Raw genomic sequence first — 17561 nt, 5'->3', positions numbered from 1 at the left:
TCATTCTTCTAAACTCCAGTGGATACAGGCCTAGTTGGCCCAATCTTTCCTCATACAACAATCCTGCCATTCCAGGAATCAGCCTGGTGAACCTTCGCTGCACTCCCTCTAAAGTATATCCTTTCCTAGGTAAGGAGACCAAAACTGCACACAATACCCCAGGTGTGGTCTCATCAAGGCCTTGTACAGCTGCAGTAAGACATCCTTGCTCCTGCACTCAAGTCCTCTTGCAATGAAGGCCAACATACCATTTGCCTTCTTAACCGCTTGCTGTACCTACATGCTTGCTTTCAGTAATTGGTGTACAAGGACACCAAGGTCCCTTGATGCATCAACCTTTCCCAATTTATCACCATTTGAATAATACTCTGTTAGTCGGTCTTTCCTACTTAAGTGGAGAACTTCATACTTATCCACATTATACTGCATCTGCCAAGTTTTTGCCCATGCACTCTACCTGTTTAAATTGCCTTGAAGCCTCTTAACACCTTCCTCATTGCTCACATTCCCACCAAGTTTCATGTCGTCAGCAAACTTGGGAAATGTTACATTTGGTTCCCCTCATCCAAATCATTGATTTATATTGTGAATAGCTGGGGCCCAAGCGCTGATCCCTGCAGTACCCCACTAGTCACTGCCTGTCACTCCGAAAAATATCCATTTATTCCTACTTTGTTTCATGTCTGCTAACCAATTTTCAATCCATGCTAATATATTACCCACAATCCCATGTGCTTTAATTTTACACAATAACCTCTTAAGTGGGACTTTATCAAAAGCTTTCTGAAAGTCCAAATACACCTCATCCATTGGCTCTCCCTTAAATATTCTGCTAGCTACATCCTCAAAAAACACCTGTAGGTTTGTCAAACATGACTTTCCTTTCATAAGTCCATGTTGACTTTATCTAATCCCATTGATATTTTCTAAGTGTCCTGTTATCACATCCTTTATAATAGCCTTTAGTATTTTCCTACTACTGAGGTTCGGCTAACCAGTCTGTAATCCGCTGTTTTCTCCTTCCTTCCTTTTTTAAATAGTGGGGTTACATTTGCCACCCTCCAATCTGATGGGATTGTTCCAGAATCTACAGAATTTTGGAAGACGACAACCAACACATCCACTATTTCCATGGCCACCTCCTTTAGTGCCCTGGGATGTAGGTATCAGGCCCTGGGGATTAATCGGCTTTCAGTCCCATTAATTTCTCCAGCACTATTGTTTTAGTAATACTAATTTCCTTTTATTTCTCCTTCTTACTAGACCCTTGGTTCCGTGGTAGTTCTGGGAAGTTGCTGTGTCTTCCTCTGTGAAAACAGAACTAAAGTAATTGTATAATTGCTCTGCCATTTCCTTGTTCTCTATTATAAATTTTCCCATTTCATACTATAAGGGACCTACGTTTCTCTTCACTAATCTTTTTACATACTTATAGTAACTTTTACCGTCTGCTTTTATGTTCCTTCCAAGTTTACTCTCATACTTTATTCCCCTTTTAATCAATCAATCTCTTGGTCTTCCTTTGTTGAATTCTAAACAGCTCACAATCCTCAGGCTTGCTATTTTTTCTAACAACTTTACATGCGTCCTCTTTGGATCTAACACTATCCTTAATTTCTTTTGTTAGCCATGGTTGGGCCACTTTTCCTGTTGTGTTTTTGCATCAGAAAGGAATGTATAACTGTTACAATGCATACATTGTTCCTTAAATATAAGCCATTGTCTGTTCACCGTCGTGCCTTTTAATGAAGTTCCCCAATCTTTCTTAGCCAACTCATGCCTCATATCTTCATAGCTTTCTTTATTAAGATTTAGGGCCCTAGTTTCAGATCGGACTACTTCACTTTCCACCCTCATGAAAAATTCTATCATATTATGGTCACTGTTCCCAAAAGCACAATGTACAACAAGATTATTAAATAAATCCTTCTCATTGCACAATACCAAATCTAAGATAGCTTTTTCCCTAGTTGGTTCCTGGTCATACTGGTCTAAAAAAACCATTTCGTACACACTCCAAGAATTAATTCGCCACTATTATTGCTAATTTGGTTTGCCCAGTCTATATGTAGATTCAAGGCGACCATGATTACTGTAGCACCCTTGTTACATGCATTTCTAATTTCCTGTTTAATGCTGTCCCTTACCTCATCGCTACTGTATGGAGGCCTATAGACAATTCCCACTAATGTTTTCTGCCCCTTGTTGCTTCTTAGCTCCACCCAGACTGATTCTACAGGTAGAATCGTCCTAGATTGGCAATAAGTGTGGAAGCGGGCAGGTAAAGCAATGTTTTACCCGCCGGCCAAAATGGCTGTTCACGCCATTTCCCAAACCTGCCGCATTAATTATGCATTTGCGGGAAACACTCCATTTCCATGACAGGCAGGCCATGACAGTCATTTGCCCACCACGACACCACCTTGCCACTTCATCACACTGAGTGCCGTATTTAAAGTCCAGCTGCACACATGAAAGGCAAAAAGATTGCAGCCCCCAAGTTTAATGATACATCACTGGAAGACTTTTTGGACACCTTGAAAGCCTGCTGCGATGCCCTCTACCCACTTTGGCTGCAGGATGGGTAGCAGCATGACCAAACAGGCTTGGGAGGCAGTGGCAGCGGTGGTCAGCGCCAATGCCCTTCTAAAGAGCTCAGCCACCCAGTGCCAGAAGAGGATGAATGATCTCCTCCATTCCGCCAGAGTAAGTCACTATTCTCAGTTTCAACTCACACACTCACAAACCCATCACACATTCACAGAGCCCTCGCTCACTGCTGGTTCAAGTGACAATACTCTCTCACACATACCTTCATTGCCCACATCCCATTCATGGGACCACTCAGACGTGCCAGGCAAGTTATCATCTGTCCTGGCAGGTGTCCTGCTTTCACTCTCCATTTATATTCATGCAGGACAAGCTGGCACACAACAAGAGGGAGAGGTCACAGACCGGTGGAGAAATGCCTGAAGTCAAGGTGCTCACGGACTTTGAAATCAGAGCTATCCAGCAACAATCTGGACCGGATCTGTGCTGACTGTGAGGTTGCGGTGCTCTACCAAGTTAGGATCCACTTCCACAACCATGATGTGAGTGATGTGTCCTGCTTCACAGGTGACTGCCATGCACTAATTATCTCCCGTTGCCTCCACAGGCACATCTGGGAAACTGTTGACAAAGCCCACGACCCAGGGCCTCCAATCAAGCCCCGAAGCAATCTCTGAAGAGGAATCTGAAGGCACCCTCCCTGAAGTCCCATCACAGCGCTCAACCACACCCTCCACCAGCGCAGAGACACACACCTTGATGGGACCTAGCTTTAGAGTAGCCTCGGTGTCACAATTTGGTGAGCACATCACACTGTCTGATCCACAGCAGGCAGAGGCAGGGACTTCCCGAGTGTCCACACTCAGAGGACTACTGGAGGCCAGAAATTTGCTGGGACTGAGTCAGATGATGAGCCTCTGGACTCGGTCATGTCACAGTTGCTGGAGCTGCAGAGGCAAGCTCCGGAACATCAGGAACTGTTGTCCGCTGCACACCGCAGATTGCAATTCATGATGGAGTCCAAACCTTCAGGTTGAGGTAATAATGTCGGTATGCCAACACACCGAAGTCAACACTGGTAGGATGGCAGCCGCCACAGTGACCTTGGCCCAGGACGTCGCTCCTGCACTGCTGCGCAGACTCAATTCCATTGCTGATGCCATAGTTGGCCCCTCCAACAGTGTGTACGCCAGAGGGATGTGGGGCACCTTAATCTCACTCCAGCTACCCCTCCTCAAGGAGTCAGCCAGGGGCCCTTGGGCACCCATAGGGAGGAGAATCAGTAGGTGTCCCCCTCGGGGCCATCTAACCAGGGGACTCAAGAAGTGTCCGGCCCACCCAAATCCAGTCTTCCTGTGACCTCAGCAGCTCCAGTTCTGCAGGCCAAGAAGGGTGCCACTGCCACACATCAGGACACCATAAGCAGGCTGGGGCCCTCCAGATCTTGGCCCACCAGAGGACGCCTGCCCATGTCATCATAGACAGGGCATAGCAGTCAACAGGCTCCCTCCACCTCCGCTGTGGATGGCCGGGGAGCACCAAGACATAGCGGCAGGGTTATGAAAGTGAAGCAGATGTAACTCTTTTGAGCCAAAACAATTCAACCAAATTAACAAAATCAAAGTAAAAGCAGCCCCTTAAAAGGGAAACTGCAAAAACAAAGACAAAATGCAAAGGAAACTTACCAACATCAAATCAAAATGTGATTATAGGATCTATAAAGCACCCCAGTCCCCACCAAGCATGGAAGGCCTCGACGGTGCTGGCAGACACCGCGTGTTCTCTCTCCAGGGGACACATGGCCGCGAACAAAGCCGTGGGAGAGGGGCAGACAGTCGGATCAGACCACCAACTGCCTGGACCTGTTAATGGCCAACTTGGCCAGGCCCTGGAGCAGGTTCACGAGAAAGACCTTCTGCCTCGCAGCCCCCCTCCGAACTGGGTGCCCATAGATCAGGAACGTGGGGCTGAAATGCAAACAAAACAACAGTAAAAGGTTTTTCAAGGAACTAAAAAGGGGGTGGAGCCTACAACAATTAACATGCATGTGGTCCATGGAATCCACAAGGCCGCAAAAGACGCAGGTATCTTGGGAGACGTGAACCGACACATCCTGTGGTTGTATGGGACTGCTGCATGCAACACCCTCCACCCCAGGTCCCCGATGGAATGTGAATGGACACCCCTGTAGAGGCCCCCCCCCCCGCCGACAGGGGACTTCCGCCTCCAAATGGCAACAAGGCACACCAGGACATGTCCAGGCGGCAGGCAAGGCAATGAAGTGAATGGTGTGCAGCAGCAGCCCATACAGGAAACCCCACCAAGCTGTGCTAAAGGGCACAGAGGGCATTTCCATGAGGCGACTGAGGTTGCGGGGCACCACCTTCCAAAGGAGGGACCAATGTGGAATCCCATCCAAACAGGGTTACACTCAGACGGAAAACCACCGTGCACCTGTGCCGCCTTGAGACACAGAATGACATTGGGCACGACCGTCCTAAGGTCTTGGATGGCATTGGTCACGAGCCAGATGTCCCGCGATGCGCCAACTTCTGTGGAATCATCCAGCCACCCAGCACATCCCCAATCTTGGTCACCCAGGCAGCCACTGAAAAGGGGGGAGGGGTGGATTCCTAAGCAGTGGCTCTCTGACGATAGCCGCTAGTCCTGACGGGGGAGAGCTGCATCGCGAGGTGACCATGTTCCAGACTTTGATCAGGTCCTTTATGCATTTCTGGTTGGAGGCTTGTGAGATCCTTCAGAGGTCACCTGTGGAGCCCTGAAAGGAGCCACTGGCATAGAAATTGAGTGCCGCAGTCACTTTCACAGCCACTGGCAGTGATTGCCCTTCATGACCCTGTGGTGTCAAATCCTGCAGTAGCGGGCAGATGCGACGACCAGTTCCCTAAACACAGACAGTCTTTGGCGACACTGGTTCTCGGTCATCTGCAGGAATGGAAGGCATCGTCTATGGACCCTGGGACTAGTTAGGCGCCAACCAACGACGGCTCTCTGTGGCTCTTCAGCACCAGCCGCCCTTTCTTCCTGAGGGTGCTGCTCCTCCCTCTGCACAGTTAGGTGCCTCAGTCACTCTATTTTCACCACCATGGCTCTCTGTAAGCCATGAGGCATGCAGCTAGTTCAGCAGACTCCATGATCCTGATGTACTCCTCTTGCAGGATGAAAGTGCACTACTAACATGTCTTGGTTAAATCTGAAGACCCCTTAATGCCTCCTGGAGAGTGCTGGCCACCACTTGGATGGTCAGAGATTATTGTGCTGCATGGCTGCCCAAAACCCCACCCACCTCTGCCCCACTCCACCTAACTGATTTTTGGCAGTTTTGCCCATTAGACTGCATGCTGTGCTCTCAGCTCAGGCGCAGGCGTTCTTCTAACTCACACTGCAAGGCTGCACTGTTAGCTTGAACCATGAGGGAGACTGGTCCAAAGTGGGATGATGACATTGTAAGAGGCTGTGAGCACCTCCACCAGCGATTGATCCATGGCCAGCTTTAGCAAGGAAATTGTACAACATGCCCAGTCACCCAACTGCTTTGCAGTCCATTAAAATGCTCATTACTTGTGCCCGAGGGCAGAAAAGCTCTGGAGCACTTGGTGGCACTTTGATGCCCCAATGTTGCTTGAGTGGGCAGAGAAGCTATGGCCCGACTCCAATCATATCAATGTGGCTGTGCCTGAACTGTCTCAGCTGCAGAGGAATGGTCACTTTATACAAGGTGTCCCTAACGTGTGGCCCCTTCCCTCACCCACCATTCCCCCTGCAACCCCTCACATGCTTGTGCACTGCCTTCAACAGTTGGGCAATCCTTACACCTCCCCTTTGCCCCCAAAGTTGCCTCAACTGCAGGGCAGCCCTTGCCCCCCTGCCCCTCAACGCACCTCAACCTTGAAGTCCAACAGGTGACACAGGCAAGCACTTTGCAACATCACTGTCTACTCCCCTCCGAGTTCCCCTCAAACTGTTACCCACCAAGTGCACATCTTTTATATGCTGTTGTGAAACATGTCGACATGCAATCATGCCAACGTAGGCGGACTGTTCAGCAGTGGGGGACGATTCCGGCAGGCTGGCCTCATAATGATATGCTGATGTATTACAATGGGGTTCCTGACGTCCGATGGCGGGAAATGCGGCTTGCCATTGACGGGTGGAGCGGACGATCACAAACTGGTTTCACGACATCGTGAAACTGACCTTCTGGCCATATTGTCCACTCACGCCACCAAACACGCCTGACGCCAGCAGGCATGGAAGATTCTGGCCTACACCTAGATTTTCAGAGCCAATACCTTCTCTCACTATCACACTGATTTCGTTCATAACTGACAACACCATGCCACTTCCTTTTCCTTTGTGCCTAGCAGTCCTAAATATCGAACACCCTTGTATATTCAGATCCCAGCCTTGGTCACCCTGTAGCCATGTCTCTGTAATCATAACCATATCGTACCCGTTTACATCTTTTGTGCTGTTAATTTATCTACCTTATTGTGAATGCTCCGTGCATTCAGATACAGTACCTTTAGACTTGTCTTTTTACATATCTTTATTGTGCTACTGCCCTTTTCCGTGCTAACACTTGTTTCCTCTGCCTTGAACTTTTGCTTTCTACGTTTCTGTCTTTCATTCCTATCTTTGTTTCCCTCTCTTGTATCTCCCCACTCAGGTTCCCATCCCCCCCTGCCAATCCACTTTAAACCCTCCCCCACAGCACTAGCGAATACCCCTGCAGGAACATTGGTCCCGGTCCTGTTGGTGTGCAACCCACCCAGCTTGTACAGGTCCCATCTTCCCCAGAATTGGCCCCAATGCTTCAGGAATATAAATCCCTCCCTCCTACACCATCTCTCCAGCCACACATTCATCTGGTCTATTCTCCTATTCCTGATCTCGCTAGCAAGTGGCACTGGGAGTAATCCTGAGATTACTACCTCTGAGGTCCTGCTTTTCAATTTATTTCCTCGCTCCCTGTATTCTGCTTTCAGGACCTCATGCCTATGTCATTGGTACCAACATGGACCACAACCTCTGGTTCAAACTCCACCTTCAGAATGTCCTGCAGCCACTCAGTGACACCCTTGACCCTGGCACCAGGGACGCAGCATATCATCCTGGTATCATGCCTGCGCCTGCAGAAATACCTATCTGTTCCCCTTACAATAGAATCCCCAATCACTATTGCTCTCCCACTCTTTTTCCCCCCTTCTGTGCAGCTGAGCCACTTGTGGTGCCATGCACTTGGCTCTTGTTGCATTCCCCTGAGAAACCACCTTCCCCAGCAGCATCCAAAATGGAAGATCTGCTGGAGAGGGAAATGGACTCAGGGTTCTTCTGCACTACCTGCCTAGTGCTTTTACTCTGTCTGGAGATCACCCATTCCCTTTCTGCCTGTGCACTCCTTACCTGTAGTGTGACCACCTCACTGTATGTGTTATCCATGAAGATTTCATCTTTGTGGATGTTCCACAGTGACTCCAGGCGCAGCTTCAGCTCCAAAACACGGATTTCAAATAGCTGCAGCTGGAGGCACTTCCTGTACACATGGTCGCCCTGAACACTGGAAGTGTCCCTGACTTCCCACATTGTGCAGGAGGAGTATTTCACTTGGCTGAGCTCCCCAGCCATGACTTACCACTCTCTTTACTTTTTCTTCCTGTAGTTTAGAGAATATTAAGTACAGAAGAAATACTTGCCAGGCTCTTCTTACTAAGGAAAGGTGGAAAATGAAAGGATCACCTCCTTCCCTTTTCAGCGAATTCCATCTCTCATCAACCTCCAACTGAAGCACTCTAATGCAGCCTAAAGTAGCTCTCCAGTGCAGACAAAAGCAGCAATGTAGATGGCTTGCTTTTATGCTGTCTGATTCTAGATTCTGAAAACCTGTTTAAGCCAATTAACTAATTTACTAGCTGCATCTGCAAGCAGAGCCTGTATAAACCTTGTTTTAAACCTGGACTGAAACTCACCTGCTTCCAACCCAAAAAGCAACTTTTAGTTAGTTGCTAAATTAAAGAAAGATTAGGCTTTAGATAGAAATTAACCATTAAAAGTCGCTCTCTCATCAAGCTTCAATTAAAGCATACAAATGCAGCCCAAAGCAACACTCCAATGCAGACAAAAGCAGCATTGTAGATGGCTTGTCCAGTGTGGGAAAGCAGTGATCTAACTGCAAGAAGCCGATCATTTTGCGCACAGATGTTTCTCTAGAAAGAAGCAGAACAAACTAATACACTGAAGAGATATCAGCCAAAGACTCTGACAAAGCATCTGCAAAGAATGTTACTTTATTTACAGAGATATCATCTGGACATGACATAGGAGCAAGGGAACCAGATGTACATCACTGATATGCTGTCGAGAGCAGAATTCCCTATGAAAAAAGTTGAGGATGCTAAAACAGAATGTGAAATTTTCTAAATTCAACATGAAGCTACAGCTCGACATGCTCTGAAAGTCATCAACCCAACAGAGACATTGAATCTGACAGACAAGCACCTTACTTAAATCAAGCAAACTACCCACAAGATGCAACTCTCCAAGTGCGGCATGAAGTAGTGATGAAAGGATGGCCTGAGAGCATCAAGGACACATCTGTCGTCACAAGGGTGTATTGGGCACACTGAGGTGAATTGACATGGATGAAATGACAGCCCATGATGGCATCCTGTACAAAGGAATTAGAGTCATTATCCCTAAGGAGATGAGAGGAGAGATGCTGAAGTGCATCCGAGCAAGCCATCAAGGGATTGAGTCAAGTCTGAGGAAGGCAAGACAAGTACCTTACTGGCCAAACATGAACAATGAAATTAAAGACGACATCAGCCAGTATGGTCCTTGTACCAAGTTAAGCAAGCTGGAGAGTCGCTAATGACGAATTACATCCCCGACTGACCATGAGTGAATCTGGGGGTAGTCCTCTTCATTCTAGCAGAAACTGATTAACTTGTCACCATGGACTACTATTCCAACCACTGGGAGTAAGACCAGCTGCCTTCAACAACTATCAGTGAGATTGTATAATGCCTGAAAGCACACTTCATTTGTTACGGCAATCCAGACATTGTGATGAGCGACAATGGCGCTCAGTTCACGAATGAAGAATTCAGCTGCTTCATAAAAGATTGGAAATTCAACACTATACATCATTTCCACACTATCCCCAGTCAAATGGAAAAGCTGAGGCAGTAGTGAAAAGCGCCAAAGGAATCGTCAAGAAATCAAGCAAATCTAGCACAGGTGTATACAAGGCAATCCTCGAGTGGAGAAACACATCAACTGAAGGCATGGAAAGCAGTCCAGTCCAACGACTAATGTCACACCACACCCAAACTACTCTTCCAATAGGAAAAAAGCTGCTGAAGCCAGATGTAGGAACAGGCATGAGTGAAAAAATCATGGTGAAGTGGCAGATAGCCGTGTTCCATTTTGACAGACTTGGGACAAGCGTAAGCAGTTGTCACCTCGATTGTACATGGAGGGTGTGAACGACCAAATATAATGGCACAACCGCAGGCATATACTAACAACTAGAGAAGCTGTTCCTTCACTGCAGGTGGCCGATCAGGAGGATGGAATCTCATCAGCTGCACAGAGTACAGAACTATCAGTCCCAGAGGTCCACCAGACCCCAACAATGGAAATGTAACAACAACAACAGTTACACCAGCAACAACAAGTGCCAGTGGGAATGACACTCACGAAGAGGGAATATCTCCCAGACAAACAGCCAAAGACAACATGCAGGCATATCATTAAGAGACTTACATGATTTAACGACTATTTATGCAATGCATGTACCGAGACTGACTATACTAATGAACAGTTTGTTCATGCATGAGAACAGTTGATACATAGGGAGTAAATTGGGTACCTCTCAGGTTTTTTTATTCATAGGCTTCGCTAGCTAGGCCAGCATTTATTGCCCATCCCTAATTGCCCTTCAGAAGGTGTTGGTGAGCTGCGTTCTTGAACTGCTGCAGCCATGTCGTGTAGATACACTCACACTGTTAGGGAGGGGGTTCCAGGATTTGACCCAGCGACAGTGAAGGAACAACGGTATATATGGTGAGTGACTTGGAGAGACATTTCCAGGTGGTGGTGTTCCCATCTATCTGCTGCCCTTGCCCTTCTAAATGTTAGAGTTCATGGGTTTGGAAGGTGCTGTCTTAGAAGCCTTGGTGAATTCCTGCAGTGCATCTTGTAGATGGTAAACACTGCTCCACTGGTGGTGGAGCGAGTGCATGTTTGTGGATGGGTGCCAATCAAACGAGTTGCTTTGTCCTGGATGGTGTCAAGCTTCTTGACTGTTGTGGGAGCAGCACTCATCCAGGCAAGTGGGGGGTATTCCATCACACTGCTGACTTGAGCCTTGTAGTTGGTGGACGGACTTTGGGGAGTCAGGAGGTAAGTTATTCACCACAGGATTCCTAGCCTCTGACCTGCCCTTGTAGCCACAGTATTTATATGGCTAGTCCAGTTCAGTTTCTGGTCAATGGTAACCCCCAAAATGTTGATTTTTGTTTTCTTTTATTCATTCATAGGATGTGGATGTCGCTGGCTAGGCCAGCATTTATTGCTTATCCCTAATTGCCCTTGTTCAGAGGGCATTTTTAATATTCAACCACATTGCTGTCGGTCTGGAGCCACATGTAGACCAGACCAGGTGGGGGATTCAGTGATAGTAATGCCATTTAATGTCAATGGGCGATGGTTAGATTCTCTCTTGTTGGAGATGGTCATTGCTTGGCACTTGTGTGGCGTGCCTGTTACTTACCACTTGACAGACTAAGGCTGGATATTGTCCCAGTCTTGCTGCATTTGGACATGGGCTGCTTCAGTATCTGTGGAGTTAAGAATGGTGCTGAACATTGTGCAATCATCAGCGAACACCCCCACTTGTGACTTATGATGGAAGGTCATTGATGAAGCAGCTGAAGGTGGTTGGGCAGCGGACACTACCCTGAGGAACTCCTGCTGTGACACCCTAGAGCTGAGATGACTGGCCTCCAACAAGCACAACCATCTTCTTTTGTGGAGGTATGAGTCAAACCAGTGGAGAGTTTTCCCCAGATTCCCATCAACTCCAATTTTGGTAGGCCTCCTTGATGCCACCCTCGGTCAAATGTGGCCTTGATGTCAAGGGCAGTCACTCTCACCTCATTTCAGGAGTTCAGCTATTTTGTCCATGTTTGAACTAAGGCTGTAATGAGGCCAGGAGCTGAGTGACCCTGACGGAACCCAAACTGGGCATCAGTGAGGATTTTATTCCTAAGCAAGTGCCGCTTGATAGCACGTTTGGTGACCCCTTACATTATTTTACTGATGATCAAGAGTAAACTGATGGCGTGGTAATTGTCTGGGTTGAATTTGTCTTGCTTTTTGTGTACAGGACATAACTGGGCAATTTTCCACGTAGCCAGGTAGATGCCAGTGTTGTAGGTGTACTGGAGCATCTTGGCTAGGGGCGCGGCAAGTTCTGGAACACAAGTCTTCAGAATTATTGCCGGAATATTGTCAGGGCCCATAGCCTTTGCAATATCCAGTGCCTTCAGCCATTTCTTGATATCACGTGGAATGAATCGAATTGGCTGGAGACTGACACCTGTGATGCTGAGGACCTCTGGAGGAGGCCGAGATGGATCATCCGCTTGGCACCTCTGGCTGAAGATTGTAGCAAATGCTTCAGCCTTATCGTTTGCACTGATGTGCTGGTCTCCCCATCATTGAGGATGGGGATATTTGTGGAGCCTCCTCCTCCAGTGAGTTTTTTAATTGTCCACCACCATTCAGGACTGGACGTGGCAGAACTGCAGAGCTTAGATCTGATCCTTTGGTTATGGATCGCTTAGCTCTGTCTATCACTTGCTGCTTATGCTATTTAGCATGCAAGTAGACCAATTATAGCTTCACCAGGTTGACACCTCATTTTTAGGTGCTTGGTGCTGCTCCTGGTATGCCCTCTTGCACTCTTCATTGAACTAACATTAATCCCCTGGCTTGATGGTAATGGTAGAGTGGGGGATATGCCAGGCAATGGGGTTACAGATTATGTTCAAGTACAATTCTGATGCTGCTGATGGTCTACAGCACCTCATGGATGCCCAATCTTGAGTTGCTAGATCTGTTTGAAATCTATCCCATTTAGCACAGTGGTAGTGCCACACAACATGATGGAGGGTATCCTCAGTGTGAAGGCGGGACTTAGTCTCCACAGCGACTGTGTGGTGGTCACCCCTACCGACACTGTCACGGACAGATGCATCTGCGGCAGGCAGGTTGATGAGGATGAGGTCAAGTATGTTTTCCCTCTTGTTGGTTCCCTCACCACTTGCCGCAGACCCAGTATAACAGCTATGTCCTTTAGATCTTGACTGGCTTGGTCAGCAGTGGCGCTACTCAGCCACTCTTGGTGATGGACATTGAAGTCCCCCACCCAGAGTACATTCTGCGCCCTTGCCACCCTCAGTGCTTCCTCCAAGTGGTGTTCAACATGGAGGAGCACTGATTCCTCAGCTGAGGAAGGGCGATACATGCTAGTCAGCAGGAAACCTTGCCCATGTTTGACCTGATGCCATGAGACTTCATGGGGTCTGGAGCCGATGTAGAGGATTCCCAGGGCAACTCCCTCCCGACTGTTTACCACTATGCCACCACATCAGGGTGCTGTCTGGGACATTATCTGTAAGATATGATTCTGCGAGGATGACTATGTCAGGCTGTTGTTTGACTAGTCTGTGAGACAACTCTCCCAATTTTGGCACTAGTAGTAAGGAGGACTATGCAAGGTCAGCAGGGCTAAGCATGCATTTGTCATTTCTGGTGCTTAGGTGGTCCATCCGCTTTCATTCCTTTTTTGAGTCTTTGCAGCGGTTTGATACAGCTGAGTGACTCACTAGGCCATTTCAGAGGGGCAGTTAAGAGTGAACCACATTGCTGTGGCAGTCACATGTAGGCCAAACCAGATAAGGTCAGCAGATTTCCTTCCCTAAAGGACATTAGTGAACCAGATGGGTTTTTACAACAATTGACAATATTTTCATGGTCATCATTAGACTTTTTAATTCCAGATTTTTATTGAATTGAAATTCCACCATCTGCCATGGTGGAATTCAAACCCAGGTCCCCAGAACATTACCCTCAGTCTCTGGATTACTAGTCCAGTGACAATACTACTATGCCATCACCTCCCCCAGTTACTCATGACAGTACAGACAAATTTGTCTTCTGTTCATTATGAAAAGGGGGATGTTTGGATTGAAATGCAATCATATACTAAAGGCCTTACCGGTCTCGCCATAGTCATGTGACCTCTACCATGAGGCACTGACTGGAAGCATCCACGTTACATTACAGTAAGTACTGTACTCATTGAGTTCGTAACAGTTGTGGCCTGAAAAGGTACAGTAAGTGTTTGAGGCCTGAGGAAAAGGATAAATCTGCATTACTGGGCCTTCTTCCTCCAAAATGGAAGTCTTCAACTGGTGCCTCAGGGACTAACTCCACCCCAAGCACCACCACTCTCACCAATTTGACAGTTTCTTGGATCAGTAGTGGAAGGCGGGGACATTGCATTGCAAAATCTGCCTCCTTCCCATCATTTAGAAATGGCTGCCAATGGCCCTCCCTGTTAGGGAAGGAGGAGGAATATTTTGGTCCAGATGAGGATGTGGTGGTAAGCCTCTCCACATGATTTTTCTGTTGCTTCCACTGTTTGAATGTCCAACATGGGGAGAATAATCCAGGCTGTATTCTACCTCAGATCATCTGTGAACAGTGCAAACTACATATGGCCCAGAAGACCTTTGCAAAATTCCACTTGCACATCTCTTTCCAGACTGGCATCAACATAAACCTGACCTGTCTGTGGAACAAGCTGATATGCAGGGGGTCTTTAAGAAAGGGAAAGATAGAAAAATATAAGCACGATAGCTGAGTTTATCAGATTTAGCAGCAGAAACACAATACATGTACAATCCTTTGTGATAGAGCACAGGCTATGTTCAAAAAGAATCCACAGTCATGGATTTGATTTTATGAATCAATTGTTCTTTTCCAGTCTGATATTCATATTTTTCTAAACTGTAATTCTTACAAAATTGACACATGTACCCAACACAGTGATGATTCACACAGACAAAGTCATTCAGGATCCTCTCGAGGTTAATGGAATCACAAGTCTAATGGGTGTAGCAAGTCAGATGCAGACAGTCTGCTGATGCTGTGCTTGCTGTCTGCCTTCAGGTGGCAAGTGCTACTCACTAGTGGTAAGAGAGAGCATTGAAGGTGTGGTTCTTTTACAGTGCATTCTATTTAACTTTGGGATTCTCACATTTTGCAGGCTGTAAAATATATTTTGAGATTTTGAGTTCTCTTATGTTAAGACAGTTAATAGTTTGCAGATTTTCTTTTTAAAAGTTAAAAATTAATTTGTTATTTAATATTGATTCTCACCTAATAGTCATGCATTGTTCCAAATGTGGTCTGTGATTGCCATCTGATGATGGATTGCAGTATAACACCACAAAACCCACCCACACATACAATCTCCTAGGGAAAAATTCAGACCTCTTGAGATGGATTTTATGAAAAGCACAAAGATGTAAGTACATGTTACGTTAGAAAATTAACTAACACTGTCAATCAGCACTACAACATTCTGTGTAGACTTTGCAACATATAAAGATGAAAAACTGGACTCTTCCACCAACCTGTCCAAATTAGGTTGCAGGCCCCAGATCCCAAGTGGATTTTGCTGGTACCTGCTCCAGTTACCGCCACTTGCCAGGAATGGTAGGTGGAGGAAGATATTAACACCTGGTGAGCAGCAGTAATGGCTTTTCAGTCTCCCAGCAGAGAGAAAGAGTCTTGCAGTAAGCTTCTGTCCCTCCATTTTCACACCCACTTACCTTCCTGCGTAAGCCTCCATCTTTGCTGAAATCAACTAGGCTGCCAGATCTCAGGTCTATGGGGAGCTTCCTTTCATTTAAAAGCCCAGCTACTTCTTTTGGTATGGTCCCATGTATTGCAGCAGTGTCAGGGCTTTGCAGCTGGACACTAGCTCCTTTGGCAGTGGGAATCCCACCAGGAGCCTGTCCTGCATCCTGAATGACCTCTGGCCCAGGAAAATGGGTCAGGGTTGGGGCAGAGCCAGAAAGTTGGGTGAAACTCCTGCCCCACTGAAACTCTGCTTTGATGAGGAGAATTCAACCCATGAGGTTAGACCGAAAGTGCAGTTGGACATATGTTTGCCACACATTAAGATGCACGTATAATCTTGTCAATCTGATCACTTTAAGGCAGTCCATCTGCAGTGAATTTAGAAATGACCAAGGGATATGTAAATGCTAGAAAACATGACCTTAAGTGCTGATTCTGTAGTCAGACACTCCCAGCGTTTGCCAGCAGTGCTGTCGGAAAGTCACAGACCTAAGGTGGGCAAGTTATTGGAAAAAAATCTGACAGTATAAATCATCATTTCAACACCTGGGTTAATCAAAGGCAATCAGCATGGATTTGTTAAGATAAGGTCATGCCTAACTACAAGTTCACAAAAGTGAAACACTATGGAATGTGGAAATCTAATATAAAAACTGAAAATGCTAGAAATACTTGGCAGGTCTGGCAGCATCGGTGGAGAGAGAAACAGAGTTAACAGGCTGGATTTTCATCTTAGAAGTGGGAGTCAGGAAATTTCCCAGCTCAGCAGAGCCACTTCGGGTGAAAGTGCCTGCAAAGGCGGGATTTTCATTCCTGGCTGGGGATGGGAGCTAACTACAATTGGGCCTGCCACCCCTGGAAACAATTGTTTTATGCATCCTTGGCAGAGAGCCCAGACATCTATTAGTCTGTTGAAACAACTGCGCCCAAGGGAAAGGAATTGACAGCTCTTTCCCTTAGATCTATTTTGTCAACTGCACAATGTCTATTTACACAAGATAAAGAAGTGTCAAGTGCTTGTACTTTCTATTATTGATGCTTTAAAGGTCTAGTTGATTGACATTTTTATGTGGCTGTAGTAACAGCAGTTTTTTTTAAGAAAGCAACAAATGAATGAATGACTATTAAAGCTTTTCCACACATGTCATTGTTACTATATGTCATTTGTTCTATGCAGGGTGTATACTGGGGGGATGAGCATAGAAGTATCAGAGATCGGCATGGAGGGTATGACGGACCATTGGGGCTGGATGGAAGGGAATAGATTGAAATGGAGGGTGTGAGGTGCCATGGGATGCATGGAGGGGTATAGGTTGGCATGGAGATTATGAGGGTTTAATGGTGTTGGTGGATGGGTATAAGTTGGCTTGGAGGGTATGGGGCTATTGGGTGTGGATGGGGGCATAGGTTGGCATGGAGTTTATGAGGGTCTATTGGGATGAGTGAAAGGGCAAAGGTTGGCATGAGAGTATGAGGAGCCATTGGGGGTGTGTGGAGGGGGATAGATTGGAACAGGGGGCATGGGAAAGATCTTTTGAACCTACCTTTCAAAAGGTTCCTTCATCCAGGCTATGGTTCATGACACCTCTGAAGAGTCCTTGAAAAGATGGCTTAAATTGTGGGGAGATAGGAGCTGCCTATCCTTGCAATGGAGCTAGCCAGGTTGGGAGTACAGGGTGCAGCCTCACGACCCATACCCGCCCACACCCTTTTTCCATGCTGACGAAATTTGAGGGAGCAGAAATGGGACCAGAAATCCCAGAATCAGGATTTTTTAAGGTTTTTTATTTTTAAAGGTCTGCAGAGTCTCCTGACTGCACAAAAATCCAGCCCAATGTTTCCGGTCTTTGACCTTTAATCAGGACTAGGAAAAGTTAGAAAAGTAATCGATTTTAAGACAGTGAAATGGGGGGAGGGTGGAAAAGGAACAAAAAGCTGTGATAGAATGAGGGACAGGAGGGATTAAATGACAAATGAGTTGCTGGTGCAGAATCAAAGAGAGTGGTAATGGGACAAGTGCCTAGAGGAGGTGTGAATGGCAGAATGATGAA

Source organism: Carcharodon carcharias, chromosome 4, assembly GCF_017639515.1.
Source record: "Carcharodon carcharias isolate sCarCar2 chromosome 4, sCarCar2.pri, whole genome shotgun sequence".
Classification (NCBI taxonomy): Eukaryota; Metazoa; Chordata; class Chondrichthyes; order Lamniformes; family Lamnidae; genus Carcharodon; species Carcharodon carcharias.
The sequence above is the reverse complement of the archived record's forward strand: the minus strand, read 5'-3'. Positions refer to the sequence as shown.